Source organism: Brachyistius frenatus, unplaced genomic scaffold (genome assembly GCF_029030835.1).
Source record: "Brachyistius frenatus isolate BFR_SWC_R1_liver_20210118 unplaced genomic scaffold, ASM2903083v1 Contig_309, whole genome shotgun sequence".
Lineage (NCBI taxonomy): Eukaryota > Metazoa > Chordata > Actinopteri > Embiotocidae > Brachyistius > Brachyistius frenatus.
Window position 1 is genome coordinate 87,639 of NW_027210908.1, and position 16,419 is coordinate 104,057.

General features: G+C 39.5%; 1 protein-coding gene across 6 annotated transcripts in view; it reads right to left on the reverse strand.

Annotated features, from left to right (window-relative positions):
- The window catches only part of dlgap4a (discs, large (Drosophila) homolog-associated protein 4a), an 83,810-nt gene extending 71,424 nt beyond the window's left edge, over positions 1-12,386 (reverse strand). For 3 of the 6 annotated variants that reach the window (XM_069722930.1, XM_069722931.1, XM_069722926.1), the window contains exon 1: positions 11,870-12,383. The gene's annotated coding sequence lies outside the window, so the exon portion shown is untranslated. The other 3 variants (XM_069722927.1, XM_069722928.1, XM_069722932.1) reach the window with 3 other exon arrangements.
- Between the last annotated feature and the right edge of the window lie 4,033 nt (positions 12,387-16,419).

The following is a 16,419-nucleotide window of genomic DNA, read 5'->3' on the forward strand; positions in this document are numbered from 1 at the left end:
TGTTTTACAGTTAGCACGACAGGAATTTACAACCGACAGCTCAGGGTGACCTGTTCATCGACCGACGCTCCACGCAGGAGGATGACAATGAGACCGGAGGTCGAGTCATGACGAAGAAATCTAAGCAACTCAGACAGCACGCTGTGGCGACTACGAGGTTTAGGTACACACAAACTGAAGACAGCAGAGGAATTGCAGAAGTCAGTTATTTGCTAATCCTGCCGCAGTAACAGAGCAACACGAGTTTCGGTATTACATCACACATCTTCTCTCTAAATCCAGTGAAAACACTCAGCACTGCTGTCCATTAGCCCACAATAATTATGTGGTGCAATCCTAATATGTTTGGCCCTGGTTTTACCTTGTGCGTATTTATTTTGTTAAATTCTATACAGCAGATGGTCATGACATAATGAATATTTAGTGTTAATATGACGAGATCTCACACAACTGTGTGTTAACAATTATTCATGTGACTTTGAGTGCTACTCAAACACAACAGGCTCCACTTTGTGCAGTGAGTGTGAATGCCCATGAATGCACGATGAATAATATATAGATAGCAAACTGAGGCACAGAAAGGAGGGCAGCTGTCATATGTGCTAATGCACCATGTTAACTTTAATAGTGTGAGGATGTGACCACATTGTCATGCAAATCTCTTGCAACGCCAGTCGCCAAGATAAAACGGAGAGCACTAGATACTGTATCAACTTAGTTTAGGAGGATTTACACCTCGCGGATTAACAAAGGATGAAACAAACCGAGGCACCTTCAGGCTGACAGAATGTACACCTAAGAAAATACAGTTCTCTGTGCATGTAGTTTTAACAGGGGCCAAAGTTATAACTTGATATATACAGGAGGTGGAAGTTACTCCACTAACAGCATCCAGGCCAATACGTCAGGTACACCGAGGACCAAAACTGTAATAAAGAAAAAATATCATAGCACACCTTGTGTCATGTGGTAAACTATTCTATTTAGCTTCAAGGTTATAGTGAGGGTGAGTGATCATGAGAGTGTTTGTGTTCAGCAGTCCTGGGAGACGTGTTGCATCTATCTGTGAAAAGGGAGACAGGCTTCAAATTGCCTCACCGCTGTGGATGACACAGTGCACTATCACTCCTTCCAGCTATAGTCAAACTTTGTGCGAGTGTGTATGTGGGCAGAGGGGACGCGGGTGTGTAATGTCATAAGGTTGAATGTTGTTCTTGATTCCTTGCGGCCCTGACTGTGACGGGGCTGTGTGGGTGTGTTTGTGAGTCACTCGTGACGAAACGTGGTTGCATGTTTCTAAAGTAGTAAACAAGGCACGAGGGCAGCAAAATATATAGACTTGAGTCTTTAACACAGAAAAACCAATTAGCAGCAAACCATCAAACATTGCAAATGGATTAACAAAGGTGAATGTCCTGCAAAGTATACATATCTATATATCATCTACACAAGACAATATGTTTTTGCCATCAGAATAATGTTAATCAAAACTAATGAGCAGAAGAACATTTCCTCATGTTTTTGAAGAATTATGTGACAAACGTACCAATAAACGTCCTCTATGGAGTATTCGTTATGGTTTTGGTTCATTCTCTCCATGCACGTTGCATTGTTTCGCTTGAAACAGGCAGTTTTCAGCAGAAAGGCTCAGATAAATCCACTGTACACCAAACCTCCGTCAGACTATCACTTAGATCTTCAGTTTTCTTTGCTGTGACTATGGTATGGAAACTGTGTTTGCATTAACCTTTGCGCAGCCACTCTGAAGGACGGACCAATCAGTGACCAGTGTCATTGGTGAAGTGCAATAACATTGAAGTTGAGCAGTTTTTCCTAAATGTAGTTGCAGCAGTGGTAGAGTTTGAGGCAGTTTTGGCACATACTGATTGGTTAAAGACGGCTCCAATAATTTTAAAGTAAACCCGACTTCTAACAAACGACTGCAGATGATTCCCGATGGAGCAAAGCCAGACTCATATATTCACAGAGTTAATTTGGGTCTGGCTACTGTAGCCCTGCCCTCAGGTCAGAAATACAAGTTTATGAAAATGAACACAAGTAAAACGATTAGAGTTCAGAAAATCCTGCGTGGTCACTACGGAAGTGAGGAACAAATTACGATCACGAACGACCAAATAACAAATAATTAGTTCCTGAATAATAATAATAATAATAATAATAATAATAATGTTATTATAATAATAATAAGTGGCCAAAAATGTTAATATCAATGATATCAGCAACACATCATCATATTTAATTTGCTTTTCCATCAATATCAGCTCTTAAACACAAGAGAGAGATTAATGCATCATTGATGTTTTCTATGGTTACACTTAGGGACTCAAACAACTTGGTTAAGTTTAGAAAAGAATCAAATCTTTTGAAATATTATTATATGTTTTTATAATCTTTCCAAACCTTAATGAAGATCAGTTTGTGCCTCATATGAATCATATGTGAAGCTTTAGATGCAAACAATAATCTCTGGTGTCAGGAGTCCATTGTACCATCAGCATCCAACTACATACATTAAACACATAAACACATGGCATTTCCTTCATTACAACAGACAATTTCACTAAACATGATCCAGGTGACAGTAAAGTTGCATAAAAACGTTGTTGTTTTTTGGCCAAACAAATTAGCACAGTTGGCTGTAATGTAATTCCCAGCTGACAGTGTTCTCACATGTTGTATTGTTGATGGCTTTGCACTTTAAGTTATGATATCCTTGCAGTTTTCTAACTTTTCATTTATCTCGAACTCCGGCAGTGACTTAACGTTATTATGCAAGAGCTTGACAGCGTGCACAGGCAGGATTAAGCCAAAAGAAGCCATGGTGTGATTTCCCTGTCTCTAACTTGAGTTTAGTTTAATCTGCAGTTCACAAAAGGCTACAGTATTCCTGCCTGAAATCCTTCACTTAAATGAGTGTGTGTGTCAGTGACAGTGCGCTCATTAACCAGTTAATGTGGATGGTAAATGTGACTCGCAGTGATGTGAGGTTTTCGGTCCGTTGTTGAGTTCGACGCTGCCTCTGCACCCTCATGCCATAACAGCTGCACATCATGTGCAGCCTCCATGAACAACAGTTTTGTGTGCGAGTGTTTTTGGGTAAATAATTTAATGCCACAAGGATACTGGCTGTCGGGTTACTGATGCAGCAGTAGAGACATTTTAACATATTAAAGGTCGGTGTTCTCGAGAAACAATAGAGTCAATAAAATGATAAGCCTAATGAGTGTGGGCTTGTCACTGCATGGACCACTTTTGTGACGTCATGCTGTGAACTTTAACCCCCAATCCAGAAGGTGGTGGTAACGCACCCAAAAGCTATTTGCCAACCGCCATTAAAGAACAAACAAGAGGAACAACTTTAACCTTAAATTTAAGGATAAAAACAAAAATTAATACATATTGGGGAAACGTGGCACGTTAGTACGATAGGGGTTAAACTGTTGTGTAAGTTTCTAGGCTACTATAAGTAAAATATTATCTAAAATGAGAAAATGTTGTTAGTATTTGTTAGCCCAGCTGCTAGTATGAACAGTATCTTGAGTGACAGTCTGTTTGCAACGACAGATAAAAAAAATTAAAAAAACACACACATTTACGTTCAATGAATTACCAGGATGTGAGGTCAGTCATCACGGTGGGTTTTAAACTTAGTGAGCGCACATAAAACATAACGTTACACTTCATTGTGTTTTGGTCATTCGTGCTGCTAGCATTTGCTGCATGGTAACGAAGGTTCTTCTTCCCAATGCGTCTTCTGGTCTAATAGATTATTGGACGCTGCAGCATGACATCAGGTTGAGTTTTGGCAAAGGTTTATCCTGGTTCAACTTCTTCCTGCATGGCCACTGTGTTTCTTTCTGTATCCCATGAATTCCTCACTTCTGCAGCCTAACATTTTTTTTTCCATTTAAATGAATGGAAGGACTGATGTTTTTTTCCACATTACCTGATTTGGTGTAAATGCAGCCAAAGCCTGTTGAGGTTGGAGTGGTGGATGGGTGTGTATCAGGTTTCACTTCCCTGCACATGACTAAATGAGCAATCAATACATTTTCATTAACTGTAAATTGATTTTTTTTTTTTTTTTTTTTTTTTATCTTAACCAAGTTTTTAGTTGTCTAAACCTAACTATCTGGACCAAAGACTACTTTACCTGTTATAACCAATTGTTCAATAACCTTTACAGTGATAATTGTCATGTGCAGAAAGAGAAAATTTCATTATTCACTATCTGTCTCTCTGTTTTGATTTGTAGTGGCAGAATCCACCATCCCAGCACTGATACCTTCTTCAGCACAAGAGATCCATAGACAAACAATACCCGCCTGTGATTCACAATAATTCAATCTCATTGATAACATCCTGTCTGATTACCCTCTATTTACATCACACACACTACAGTGGACCGAGCAGTGCTCCTGCACCCCATTAAAAGCCTTCAGCTGTCAAACACAGGCGGACTATGAACGTTTATCAGATGTGTATCTACAAAACAAGACAATCATTTTTGGCATCTTTTCATCAATGGATGATTTTTAATTTTTGCGAGGGAGTAATGAAACAGAAAGGACAGCCATAGTGAGCTGTTATTAAAGCTGCAGGTGACAGGCTGCACACCGCCAACTGGTTTCAGGGTGTCCAGCTGTTGTGTGGAAAACAACTCAGACTGTGTCCATGCAAAGCATGAAATCAGTTCACATTTGCAATTATTGTAAACTGACTTCTTTATCAAATCAATATATGTTTGGTCGGCTGCACCGTAAACAAATGCACAAGCTGCTCTTCTGTTGCATTTTCGACATAACAGCTGCTTAACAAGGGTTTGCTCCAACCATGAGTATCGTCAAATTATCCAGGACTTAAATCTTAGGGATTACAACATTAAAAAAAAAAAAAAGACATGTGTGCAGAACAGATGATATTAACACGAAACAAAATTATTTCTTATCGCAGCTAAGCATCAAGTAAAATAATTGATGCAGTTTGGCTTTGGTCGTGCATTTTCAGCTCGAGTATCTTTCAGAATAAATTTGTGTTAAGTCGAAGTATCTATTTTAGCAAACAGATTTGATTATTGTTTAAAAAAAAAAAAAAATGCAGCCATCGGCTCTGGTCAGATATGTTAATTATTCCTATTGACACATGAACCCTGCATTAAAACAAAGTGGAGCCACGCTTGTCAAAAGGTGAAAACAATTTCCTGCTGTGGTGAGGATTGGAGATGGCAACAGCCTCGATAACATTAGATGCCATGTCCATATGGCGCTCGGGCCTGTGACACAGGCACACACCCGGGTCACATCTTGGTTCGAATGAATGTAATTGCTGACAGGAACCAGAAGGCACATATCCCATGGTGTTAATCTTCAGAGGGCTCTGATCTGCTCTCTGACTCCCTATCAAGCACACTGACTCTGTTGCAGTGAAAAGACACATTCAAATCAATAGTAAAGAAAGTTAGTGATGGCATTATCAATTAATTTTGTCAATATAAAAATTTTTTTTTAGTAATTTGCAGTAGGAATAGATCGTTCCCTCCATGATGCAACAACAAACAAACCGTACATTATTTCCTTTAATTTTGTCTGCATGCTTGTGTTTGTTTACCACAATGCTCCCACATGCTTGTGCAGCAACACATTACAGTCAGCACAAGAATATTTCTTTGCTATCCCGCTGCTTTCTGGAAGATGCATGAGAATTTACGCATTTGGTTTGGACCTGCTGGAGGGAAGCAGGTTTTCCAAAAGGCAAAATCTGCTTTGAACACCAGTTTTCTTATGTTTACACGGAAGTAATTAAAGCCAACTTATGATTCAAGGGCAGTGGATATTACAATATAACGCTGTGAGCTCTGTCCCTGTCCAAAAAAATATTTTTACAAACACGCAACCACCCACAGACACAATCACCAAGAACTGCCCCAGAAATTCAAGCAAAGCTTGAAGAAATGCTGTTTGTAGTCGCGAAACAAAATATCCCAAAGCTTTGAATATCACCCTGCATTATTTCTGAAGCATCCTCTGAGCTCGTGTGTTCCTTCATCTTTCACACAGCAAATACCTCTCAACCATGCTTCTTGTCCATATTAATTAACTTTTGCTTGCTTTTGATTGTAAACTGCAAGCAGAGAAAACATTTTCAGAATCTTCATCAGCTGTTGATTCAAACCCAATTTTAAGGCTTAACATCCCAAGAAAACAGTTTTTCTTAAATGTTGAACATAAATACGGAGTCCAATAGAAACACTGACATGAACAAACAGCTGTTGCTGGATCCTTCCTGCTTTGGACACATGAGACATAATTAATCACCAGGGGACACCGACTCATTAATTGCTGTGTGCTGATTAATTGTCCCTGGTGATGAATGTTCCTCTTAACAAATCTGTGTCAGAGGATCCATTCAGTGACGCAGCCCAGGCAGGGACTTACTGTAAGATGACACATGCAGGGAGATAACAAGACATTTGTCGGGTGCCTACTGTAAAAAAGTTGTTTCTTTTTTGAGCTACGATACGAGAAACGGACCATGCGAGGATGTTACAACTTTGATTTGACGAACGCTCAGAGGGAGCTGAAAGGTGCGGCGGAAAGAGAGTTCTCCAGTGTGCTGCACGGGACCGTTTATCATTTTATTTGCTTTGTCCTTGGTTTGTTTGCTGCATTAAACAAATTGCTGAACAGAAGCTGCGAGGAGGGGAAGAGGAGAGGAAAGGTGGTGAGGAGAGAGGAGAGGAGAGGAGCTGGTGACCTGATGGCAGGAAAGGTCACTGACTCAGCAGCACAGAAGAGCATCAATGGAGGCAGACTTTAATCACCTCCAGCCACTTCATCAGGTCCCGCGTGAGATGGACCGAGCAGCAGCATCACCAAGGTCATAAAAACTCTCTGTGCTGAGGACGTACAGAGTGAGACGACTCTCCTCAGTGATGAAATCACACAGTTTTTGCTCTTCATTTGAGTCGTCTTTCTCCACAAATTTGAGAGGGCGACGATGAGACAATAACTGAACAGATGGAGCACCAAGACACTTCACCGATGATAAGGAGGAAGTGTACACATGGCTGAGTTCAGAGCGCCATTCTTCTGCCTGAACTGAAGTTACACTGGTGGCTTGTTGCTATGGTAAACAGAGAAACAACAGCTTGAAATACTGTATGTGAACTCCTTTCTCTCAGTCAGTAAACAGACCGGGCCTCATGAAAGAACATTTTCGTCTCTTATCTTCAACCTCTATTACTTTTATCTGCCAGGATTGTTGGTTCTCAAGTTAGATTCAGCCTGAAGAATTCCATCCATCAATTTCTTCATGAGCATTATTGATGCCCTAAACAAAGAACTGTTCTGCTGCCTTTGAGGACCAGTTTTATTTGTAAAAGTATTGCCAAAGGAGTACAAAAGTGGAATGTCTGAGCAGACAATAATGCAGAAAATTTAGCAGCGGCATCAACACGTCAACAGTGCTGTGTCGAGACAGACGTAAACAGGAAATGGCTTAAGAACGTGTACAGTGTGTGTTGCTGTACTGAAAAAGGCCGAATAAAATTATACATTTCTAAAAAACCTTTCAGTACTGACAGCCATGGTGATGAGGATACATTGAACAGATAATTAATTGCACATTAAGTTTGTTTTGATTCATTTCTGTATCTTAAACTCGTAAACATTTTGATTTCAGGTCAAACAAATATAAATCTCCTCTACACCTATGGACCGTTTGTCAATTTAATTTGTCCCGAAGAGAAAATTCAACGTCTGAGAAAATTTGTGAACACAACAAATTGTCTGAAATACCTCAAATTTGGAACTGAAGAATAAATCTGTTTGTGGTCTCTGCTGCCTTTTGTTCTTTTCACAGTGCAAATCAGTGTGGACACATAAAATGACAAACTACCTTGGATATGAGTGTTAGATGTAATAACAAAGATAATTCAGGAATCTATATCGATACTGTTTATGGCACAACATCATTCAATATAACGTAGTGTGACAAGTGACATGAGAGGCTGGTGGGGTTGCTGTATTATAATTACGTTATTGTGTTTGTGATCTGACCTCACACCCACCACATACGGCTGGTGTCGTAGAGAAAATGGCTGAGGAAAGCCGGCAAGATAATAAAACAGATGGAGAAAGCGAGACAAAGAGAATAAAAGAAGAGACTGTTGTCTGTGTCCATTGAAATACCAATTAAGCCAATACCTTGTGACATTTCTGCTCTTTCTCTTCTCATGATACAGCTAATGCGCCCCAGCATGGGCAGTCATACTTCGGGAAGCCTTATAATGCCAGAGATCTAACACAGTGGGTCAGACCCACAAGATTTTAACACTTGTGCTCCTTTCGTGCCAGAAAAGCAGAAAATGAAAACTCTTCCTTGAGTATTTTCTGATTGTAGCGGAGGTGGAAGAAGCGTTCAGCTCTTTAACTTCAGGAACAATACAACAGACAAAATATGCCACTCCAAGTAAAAGTCAAAATTCCGTTTTACACAGTAATGGAAAGTAAATTAGTTTTATGGTACTTGTACTTTTCTCGAGTTTGATGCTACTTTATACTTCCATTAACTACATTTCAGAGGGAAATATTGTACTTTCTACATTTATCTGACTGTTTCAGTTACTTTTCAGATGATGATTTGACACAATGGATAATATAACCACCTTTTAAAATACAGCATATTGTTAAAGATTAAACCAGTGGTTTGCAAACAGCGGTGTGTAATCGAGGTCCCTTTTCAGATGTCTATGAGATTTTAAGAGCTCCACCAGCAGCTTTCCCTCTAAATTGCTTACATGATTTTATTTCAATAGATGTTCAAAAGACTCAGCAAATCCCTAAAAAATAAAAGAGTAGAGGAAAAAAAAAATCCAAAACTGAAAACGGTTTGTTTATCAGAACTGTTTTTTTTTCTTCTTTCCTCTCCCAGTTATCATCTGATGATCCCTCAGATTTATCTGCTGTCCCTGCAATTAAAACAATATATAAAGTAGTTAAAACTAGCTCCACCTCCTGCTTACACACTTATTAATAATCTAATAATGTCATATGGAATAATATATCAGTCAGAGGGACCAAACCTGTACTTTTACTTTAATACTTAAACTTAAATTTGTTGCTAATAGTTCTGTACTTTTACTTGTAATGGAGTACTTTTACTTATAAAGGATCTCAATACTTATTCCACCACTGGTTTTAATGCAGTTTTACCATTGCAGCTCACTGACTGGCTGTCCGACAACCTCTAAAACCCTGATCAGCACCAATCAACACACAGACACAGTTAGGAACTAGCTGGTGAACATATAGAAGCATTTAGCAGCTAAACAGCCACATTTTTCCCTCAGGAGTTGGTGGAGACCAAAAACAGAGATTAAAGAGAATTAATAGTGAACTTGGTGGACTCAAACACGACTCCAAACGATGATGCTACTGAATCTGTAATAAGAAACTGCTCACTAACAAGTTTGCTTCTTTGGTGATAACATGTCCAACTGATTTCTGCTGCCCAAGTCAGTTTTTAGACATTTGTGTTAAATGTTGCTTGCAGTTACACGCTCCATTCAATCCAGGTACGTTGATCTTTAAAGTGAATAATTAAGCAGGTACTGGACTTATCGATAGCTCAAATTTTGACCGTTGTTCATTTGTGCATTTATTGGTCAGGACTTAATTGTGATGAAGGGACCTGTGATAACTGAAAGGAAAGATACAGTACTTTTTACTCCTATTTATCTTATAACTACAGTTAGTAGTTACTTTTTTATAGATTAAGATTATTAAAACAAAATATGAACAAATTAATCACATATTATAGATTAAGTTAGCTGGGAGCATGAAATAATGCTTAAAAGGAGCAGCCTCCATTACTAGCTGTAAAATAAAGTAATGTTTATCCATTATTTATTTAAGATGTAATTTACATTATCCTGAACACAGCTTTTCTGTGTAATGAGAACTTTTCCTTCAGATATATTTTAATGCCAATACTTTTCCAGTACTTTTACTTTTTTCTTTTTTAAAAAAAAAAACAAAAAAGAGTGTTTCTGCATTGCAGTATTTCTACTTTCACAAGTAAAGGAGCTGAGTACTTACTCCACAAGTAAATAGTTAAATGTAGCGGAGTAAAAGTACATTTCCCTCTAGAATGATGTGAAGTCGAAATTTTAGGTACTTAAGGAACGTGCAAGTACATCAAGCCTGTAAGTAAATAATTACTCACATTGCAGTGGAACCCAAAAAGATCATTCAGAGACACCTGCAACCTTTTCAGAGAAGAGCCGCTGTCCATGCAGCCAGTTTGCAATGACAGCAGTCTAAATGTTAACTTAATGGACTCAGAGTGACTGTTTGCGCAGCTCATTCGTCGCAGGACTCCTCAGGGTCCTGGTGTGAAAATACTTTTAATGCTCCGTGTCCTGTTGACGTCATACTGCTCTGTGCGATACTGTACACTATCTTGTCTAATCACTCCCCGCAGTAGCCCTGACTAAGCCCTTTTTTTTTTTCTTCTTCTAAACACTTGGATCAGAGCCAGCTGGGTTTCCTTCAAACTCTGTGGTACAGTATCGTCGTGGCTGTTGGCTCCCTGGCAGCAGATATGACATTGACACCATAGTGCGAGGCTTCAGTCCACCACCGAGAGAGCTGTTTGACACTGGATACCCAGAGCTGCGCCAGTGCTCTGTTTGTACCGCTCAACACTCAGTTTGTTTTAGTCTTCTGCTCTGAGCAAACAGTCCTGAACACATTTAAAACGCGCAGGAAACGGAGACATGGGTATTATCATCCAGCCTATGCTGTGATGTGTAAAGCTCTCAGCCCGCCCAGCGCTACACTGCTACGCTGACATCCTTCACTGTACCATCCACAGATTTGTGGTTCCTATTGAGCTGCGGATGAATTATTAATCCCCCTTCCACTAACAAAATGGGCTTTTAATTGTAGGGACCCCGTTCGACAACTACAACACGGGCCTCAATACAAACTGCCTATCGATCACCCCCTTAGACGCAGCCTCGTCTTCAGCTTCCCAGGAGGCGAGTGGTGGTTTACATCCACAGACATCCAGCAGGCAGCTCTTAGCTCCCTCAGAAATATGGTTTTCAAGTAACATTTTAGATACCAAAAAACTGCAATATTTAATTACTCTCACAGTGAGAGTGATGAAACTTCAAAGGCGGCATATTCTGTGATTTTGCCAGTCAGATTTTCTTTTTTTTTTTACTCATCAAAAGCCCCCCCCCCCCACCAAAAAAAAAAAAAAGCACACAAACAAGTACAAGTAAATGGTAATTTAGGGCTGATTAATTAAAAATCTGCACAGAGTTAAAAGCTAACAGAGATTCACCTAATTGTTCTCAAAAGACAAGCTTTTTTTTTTTTTTTTTCCCCTTTCCAAACTCAGCAGCCCTTCTCTCTGTAGGACTGATGAAAGCAAAGGATTTGATAACTTTACCAAACACAGATCACGCACATAAGGCTGCAGAGGGATTTAAATGTTTCAGGTGGTCTCACGGGCTGAACTGACTTCGGTTTAGGCAGAGCCTGGAGCCGCGTCCAGTTCCAGGCATCCTGAGGTCAACCAGTCAGATTCACAATTAAACAGGGTGCTGTCATGACATGACAAGTTACATATCGGCATCTTGCGGTTAAACAGCCACTCTCACGAGTCGGCAGGTGGAGAGGGACTTCATCTGAACGGGCAAATCGTCAATTTCAACTCAGGAGGGGGATTGACGATGCAACAATGCAGCCTGATGAGCTCCGATCGAGCCGTCAGAGGTTTTTATTTGACTGAAACCCGCAACGCCCGATGTAAATCCTGAACGTGTCAACCAGCTTACCTTTTTCATCTTATTGTAATCAGCTGCAGATGGGTGTCGGTCACACGGGAATAGTTATCCAGCTCTTACATGCCGTAATATCTCAATCACCCGGCTGTTTATCTGTCGGGAAGGTAAACAAGACGATCCTATAACATTGCTGGAAATATAATTGTCTTGTTGTTGTTTTTTTTTTTATCCCTTTGATGTGTGGAACAACGTCTCTGCGGTCATCGGGTGTCGGTCCTTCCTCGCCACAGTACAGCGGTCTTCTGGTAGCAGCTCACCGGTTTACACGGGGATCCATCGCGGCAGGGAAAACGCAGTTTGGAGGCTGCCGGTGATGCTTCTGCAGCAGCGTTTGGTCCGTCGAGACGCGGGATGAGAGAGGTGGTGGGGGGTGGGGGCATCCGAGGGCCCACGACAAAACAGCCAGCTCCGAAAATGAACTCATCGGAGCCGAAATCACGGTCTCATGAGCAAACGGTGGTTGATGAATCATTGTGCGCAGAGAGAGGCGACATGCGTGCGTGTGTTATTCATTCTCTCCGCGTGTGAGGAGTGATGCTCTTTGATGATTCAAGGGGAGAGAAAGGGGACTTTAAAGGAAAAATTCATAAAAAAACAACAACAAAAAAACCAACAAACGCATTGTATGAGCTTTGAAATCAGAGCACCGAGTGATGATGTGGCACTTTACCAAGTTGGTCTGTTAAAATGCAACTAATTATTGTCATCATTGATTAACCTGCTGATTAACGTATTGGTAGAGTTTAGGAATTTTCAATAAAACAAAACCCAAAGTGACATTAGGGCTTAAAAATGGTTTTGTTTTGTCCAAACAACATTGCAAAAACTCAAAAGACAAAGCAGCAAATCTTCATATTTAATCTGTTACCTGAATTTCTGCTTGAAAAGTGGCTCAAACCTCATTTTCTGTTGATTTACTAATCGGATGCAGTGTTTGTTTAAAATGCTCCCTCCAAGTACGTTTTATGTTCATATAAATCAGACATGTTATGAAACCAACGCTCAAAAGAGCAACTCACCAAAATCTAACACATATCCCCTTTAGCATTTATAACTCACAATAATGTACAACACTTTAAAAGACACCTTAAATATAGATTGATGTATTTGTCAATAACTTAAAGCCTTTACAATACAGCTGTAATTGTATTTCACTACACAAAACATGAAACTGTCAATACATGAAAACAAATTATACCCAGGTGGGTTTAAAACTGTTTCTAATTGTCAGGAGGACATGTCGAGCTTCAAGATTCATTGTTGAAGCTCTTGTTCGGTTGTTATGGAGGCTAACGTTTTTACCTGCATGTATACAGTTGTGTCTAATTCATATCTGTTTATTTAAGCTAGAGGAGTGAACCTGTCATGATTAATAGCATGTATTCACGGCTCTTTCGTGCGAGAGAGACTTCTCCTCGTGAACTCTGCAGGTCCCCTCAGCTCTAAGGAGCATTCTAGTCTTTCAACTCATTGTTTTTACTTTCTGGCCTCAAGTTTACTGTTTTGATTCACTCTCACTGTTCTCGTATTGTTTCCCGTCGCAGCAGGCAGCACATCTTGCCAAATAAGATTTAAAAAACTGACTGTAAATAGACCGGCCAAGCACCAAATGGAAGAACGACAAAGTTAGCAACAAGCTGGTGAGTTGAGCATTTAGCAGCTAAAGAGACAGATGTTTTCCAGACCCAGTTTACGCCTGTCGTGTATTAGTTGTTCTGCCGATGTTACAGAATCCTCAAAGACTCCTCTAACTGTCCAGATGAAAGATATTTCTTCCAGTCTGAAAAATTAAGTTCTTAACCTGTTCACCATGTTTTTTTGTTGTTGTTTTTTTCCATTTAAGCTGCTAGACTTGTTATAAACAGAGGCACAGTTGGGAAATGGTAAAATAATCTTTTTTCATCCAGATGGTTTGAAGAGTCTTTTCTGGAACAGCTGTAAGTGGTTTTCAAACATCGCCAGGTCTTTTTTAACAAACAGATGATACCTCTGTGAACCCCCCCCCAAAAAAGCACAATTACGAGGGGCTAAACGTTTTCTTCAGCATGTGGAAGATACCGAAAACAGAGTTAAAAGACTTAAGATAGAATATAGTACTCACGTTCTGCTGATGTTTCGAAACAAGACTTCACATGAATGACAATCTTGTTCCGTATCCGCTGTTTGGGTAAGAAACTGTTAGCTGACAGTATATGGATGTCCAAGTTGGGTTCACAGCTTTTTTTTTTTTCTGCCCCCAAGTGTCCAAAATGTCCTTAGATAAAATAAATAAAATATTGAGGCATTATCATTCTAATTATTTCAATTTAGTGTTGTTTTTTTTCATCATACATTACATCATTCAGTCAGCTGTATTATTTAATTCTTCAGTGCTGTATACATCTTTGTATACGATTGTTGCTCTACATTTAGTGAAAATGTATCACATCAAACCTACAAGTCTATCCATTTTTAAATGCCAATCCCTCGAATTCCCTAGAAAACACAGAGATCATCATAGTCATATATGGTCACCTCATATCTCGGACTAAATCGCATGATGGAGCAGCTTCAAGATTAGTTGTCAACACCACTCGAGGCTGTCTTTGTTCTGATATTCTATACGACATGCGAGAGATATTTTAGGGTGGATTATTTCTTTAATCTATGAAGCCATAGCTACACATGTATGTTTGTCCAAGTGAATAACGGCCACACAGATTTTTGAATTCCCAAATGCAAACATCACACGCACACACGCAAACAGAAGTCTGTGCCACCAGCGACTGCATGTATAGGATTAATCTCCAGTTTGAAATCAAACTGACAATAAAAGACAATCTTTCCTCTCCACAGCAATGCCCAGTAGCACAAGCATTAAGGACGGCTGATTGGATAAGACCATGACTAATAACTCTGCATCTGATCCAAGGGCGGCTATCCAAAGAGGGCATCAAGGCAGCCCGTGTCGACTTATAAACTCAGTACTTTTTTGTTCAGCTTGTCCTTTTCCACGGGGTTCAGCTAAATTGTTGGGCAGAAATATCCCCACGTCTCGTCTCTCAGTCTCAACATAGAGTTCAGTTTTCCCACTTTAGTGGACTGAAACTCACTTGCACGGTGGAATTTCCAGAAGTTACAAGAAGACATCTCGTCCATCATCCCATTCTCCACAATACACTGGTGGAATCAGCTAAAACTGGACATGTTTGGATAAATGATTTAAAAAGACCAAATAAGCCATGCATGAGATCTAATGATGTTTTTATAAATTGGTATGGGACACTTAAATATTTATTTGTTAAGAAAAAGGTTAGCTTATCAGCAGAATATTTCACGACAACACATTGTTCAGGTAAAATGGGCCGATGTGAAGTCAGAACAATGCAGCAATTTAATCCGAAACAGCTTTAACTTTAACAGTAAATTGACACTAACTCTTGTCTTTAGTTACTCGTACAGTAAATATACATCCAGGTAATAAAAAGTTGACAAATATTTCATTTAAAAGTGAAGTGATGTTTTATGAGTGTTTCATGAGGGGTGCGTGGGAGGGGTGTGCGTCTCAGTAGGATTGTGTGTGTGTGTGTGTTAAACGTTTTCTTAATGATGAGGTCATCTTTGACGAAAACGAAAATAAAACACCATAAAGCATTAACATTTCCTGTAGCTTTCCTGCAGCGTATAATGCGCCGCTGGTCCACTTACCTCTGTGTGTGCACCGGGGCTTTCCGATTCAAACAGAGGCCGAGTCCAATCAGCTGTTCAGTGATCGGGACGCTGCAGGTCGCATTGAGGTGACGTAAAGGTCACGTGACTGTTACCAGTGTTTACTTTTTTATTTTTTTTATTTTTATTTTTTAATGTGTGCATTATTATCTTTAGAATTATTGGGAAAATTATGAATTGCCATAGACAAAAATAAATTGTTGAGAAAGAGGTAACGCCTTCATCAAAAGTTCAAGTCTTGTCCTTTTTTCCATGGAAAGAAAATGTTTTCTTTAGGCCAACATCCAAACCAAATGCTGCCCTCAAACACAGTAATGACAACCAAAAACAGTAACAGTAAAACTAAATGAGCAAAGAACTTAACTACTATTAAACAACTTTATAGTATGACACTTTTTTCTTTAAGAAAGGTTTCCCTGAAATGCTACTTAAATAAACACACCAAATTAGCTTTGCACCACCAGCCTGTGTAAGTCCAGATATATGTAGTCATAGCACAAACCAATTACTTCTGTTTTTAGTCTGTCTCAACGCAACACTGCTTATATTTTGAAAATAAAGCTGTTTGGCTAACTATTACTATAAGTCTTTTTCTTCTTCTGAATTTTATGCTCCAGATAGATAATAATAGGGATTGCTTTCACAATCCATTCATCATTGATAGTGTCCTTTACTTTGTGTGGTTCATTTAGTCCAGATGCAGATGTTTCACTTGAAAACAAAGCGTGCGGTTTCATTCTCCTTTGAAATTAAACGGTCTCTTTTCAGCATTGAAACCAGTACAAAATCGTGACACATAGCTGGCAGGGAGAGTGAAAATAGCGGGCTTGTTT